This window comes from Budorcas taxicolor, chromosome 5 (assembly GCF_023091745.1).
Source record: "Budorcas taxicolor isolate Tak-1 chromosome 5, Takin1.1, whole genome shotgun sequence".
Classification (NCBI taxonomy): domain Eukaryota; kingdom Metazoa; phylum Chordata; class Mammalia; order Artiodactyla; family Bovidae; genus Budorcas; species Budorcas taxicolor.
The window spans coordinates 155,728,104-155,731,526 of record NC_068914.1 but is presented as its reverse complement, the minus strand read 5'-3'; positions in this window follow the sequence as shown (position 1 = coordinate 155,731,526).

Here is a 3,423-nt window from a genome sequence, read left to right as displayed (position 1 = left end):
GAAGCCCCCTACACACGGATGAGTTCCGTTCCGAGAGTGAGTTTGTCAGCCCAATTTGTTCACATCTCCAACAAAGTTAGCCTAGATACTCAACTAACACAATTGGCTTTATAGTGCTGTACAAGGTTTAGAATACTTTTCACACAAATCATATGTTCATTAAAAAACAAACACAAAAAATAAAGAAAACATTTTTAATCTTACAGTACCTCAAAAAGTACAGTAGTACAGTACGACAGCTGGCATACAGGGGCTGGCACACACGTTTGCATCTTCGAAAGTTCGCAGCTTGAAGATTCATGTATAGGGAACCGACTGTACCTGTTTCCTTCTGGAATAGGGGACAACAGAGGACGAGATGGTTGGATGGCATCACTGACTCAATGGACGTGAATTTGAGCGAGCTCCAGGAGGGATGGTGAAGGACAGGGAAGCCTGGCGTGCGGCAGTTTATGGGGTCACAAAGAGTCAGACGTGACTGGACGCCTGAACACCAACACTAAGGGGGCTGGCACACAGGGGCTGGGAGCACACTCGCATCGTGTGCTGCCTGCCTCTCTGTTCTCAATCATGCTCCTCTGTGTTCTCCATTCATTAATCCCTTTGTTCATTTGCAGGAGAACAGAGACAAAACTAGCTGTTTTAGCAGGGAGAAATTAATGGGGGAAATTGGTTGAACAGATTTTTAAAAATATGTTTTATTTATCTATGGCGGCACCGGGTCTTCTTTGGACCTCCTCTAGTTGTGGCAAGCAAGGGCTATTCTTTGTTGCAGCGTGCAAGCTTCTCACTGCGGTCGCTTCTCTTGCAGCAGAGCACAGGCTCTTGGTACACGAGTTTGGGTACTTTTGGTGCCAAGGCTCAGTATTTGAGGCTCTCAGGCTCTAGGTCTCCAGCTCAGTAGTTGTGGCACACAGTCTTATTTGTTCCGAGGTATGTGGAAGCTTCCTGGACCAAGGATTGAACCCCTGTCCCTGGCATTGGCAGGCAAATTTTTATCCACTGTACCACCAGGGAAGTCCTAAACAAATATCGTAGGGCTGAAAAGGCGAGGCTGGAGTTAGCACAGAGACAGTAACTGCAGGTGGCCACCACCTGCCTCGGGCCTGGGAGGACAAGGCAAGAGCTAGAGCTGGAGAACCTGCACACCTGGAGGAGGGGCCCACGGAGGTTGGACTCCGATGAGGCCATCATGATAGCACCACACCTCCTCCTCCCACAATTCCTCAAAGCACCCATTATTCCTCTGCATCCCTAGGCTTCCCGGTGCAAGCGCCAAAGACTCTCTACCGGAAGGACTTTCTTGGGCCACAGGAACTTACTCGGACTGCATGTGGGCAGTACGAAAGTGCCAGGAAATTAACACTCCCAGGAGCAGCCCTGAAGGATGGGAAGGAGAAGTTAGTGGATAAATAGCAAGCTTCCCTAATCCAGAGTAGCACCATCCCAAGGACTGCTCGGCACCGCTTCCAAAGGGAGTCTGTGATGAGCTCTAGCTGCCCACAGTGGTGCTGTTGTTAGTTGCTCAGTTGTGTCAGACTTTTTGCGACCCCGTGGACTGCAGCCCACCAGGCTCCTCAGTCCATGGGATTCTCCAGGCAAGAATACTGGAGTGGGTAGCCATTTCCTTCTCCAGGGGATCACCCCGACCCAGGAATTGAACCAGGTCTCCCATATTGCAAGTAGATTCTTTAACATCTGAGTCACCAGAGAAGCCCCCAGGGGTAGCCAATCATTAATGTACCCCGTATATCAGCCACATCCTGGGCATCAGCTTCCTTACCTTTCCTGTCTTACTTTTCCACTCCTCTTACTGGGACTTCCTGGGTTCATTTTCAAAATAAGCTACCTGCTCTCATATTCTTGCCTAAGGACCTGCATCTGATGAAATCTAAGGTAAGACATTACCAGAAGTGGTTCTAGGAAGTAAGCTCTCAGAATGGGATTTTGGAATTGGATCACTTACTTGCCAGCCAGATGGCAATGAGGACTCTGTTATTCATGGTGAGTGGGATGGAGATGACCCCAAACATGGCGGACCAGCGCAAGGACTAAGACTGTCCTCTTTGGTTGATGGGGATGCGGTACAGGTAGAAGATGCTGTGTTGGCATCTGCGACGATGCTACTGCATGAAAAACACCAGGGGCAGGGGTATTATAAGCGCTTGGGGGCTTTTTAAAAATATGTTTATTTATTTGGCTGCGCTGGGTCTTAGTTGCAGCGTGTGAGATCTAGTTCCCTGACCAGGGATCGAACCTGGGCCCCCTGCATTGGGAACACGGCGTCTTGGCCACTGGACCACTAGGGAGGTCCCTAGTTGGCTGTTATAACTGCCACAAGAACCCAAAAGGAAGAAAACAATTGGCTCAAGTCAGTCAACAATCAACTCAGAGCATGATGTGGAAGCCAGAAAGTCACCATGGTGACGTCTAAAGATACCCTCATCTCCTGCAGCCAGAGGACAGACAGTGCTGGAAATCAGGCCCAAGATTTTATTTATGAGTAACAAAGAAGGCCGAACTCACAGCCCCAGCAAATCTCCTCTGCTAGGGACTAGAAAGAGAAGGAGTGAGGCTCTGAGGCCTGGATGTGACATTGAGTAGATGCCTTCAGTTCAGTTCCGTTGCTCAGTCGTGTCTGACTCTTTGCGTGACCCCATGAATCACAGCACGCCAGGCCTCCCTGTCCATCACCGACTCCTGGAGTTCACTCAAACTCATGTCCATCGAGTCTGTGGTGCCATCCAGCCATCTGATCCTCCGTCGTCCCCTTCTCCTCCTGCCCCCAATCCCTCCCAGCATCAGGGTCTTTTCCAGTGAGTCAACTCTTCACATGAGGTGGCCAAAGTATTGGAGTTTCAGCTTCAACATCAGTCCTTCCAGTGAACACCCAGGGCTGATCTCCTTTAGGATGGACTGGTTGGATCTCCTTGCAGTCCAAGGGACTCTCAAGAGTCTTCTCCAACACCACAGTTCAAAAGCATCAATTCTTCGGCACTCAGCTTTCTTCACAGTCCAACTCTCACATCCATACATGACCACAGGAGAAACCATAGCCTTAACTAGACAGACCTTTGTTGGCAAAGCAATATCTCTGCTTTTCAATATGCTATCTAGGTTGGTCATAACTTTCCTTCCAAGGAGTAAGCGTCTTTTAATTTCATGGCTGCAATCACCATCTGCAGTGATTTTGGAGCCCAAAAAAATAAAGTCTGACACTGTTTCCACTGTTTCCCCATCTATTTCCCATGAAGTGATGGGACCAGATGCCATGATCTTCGTTTTCTGAATGTTGAGCTTTAAGCCAACTTTTTCACTCTCCTCTTTCACTTTCATCAAGAGGCTTTTTAGTTCCTCTTCACTTTGTGCCATAAGGGTGGTGTCATCTGCATATCTGAGGTTATTGATATTTCTCCTGGCAAT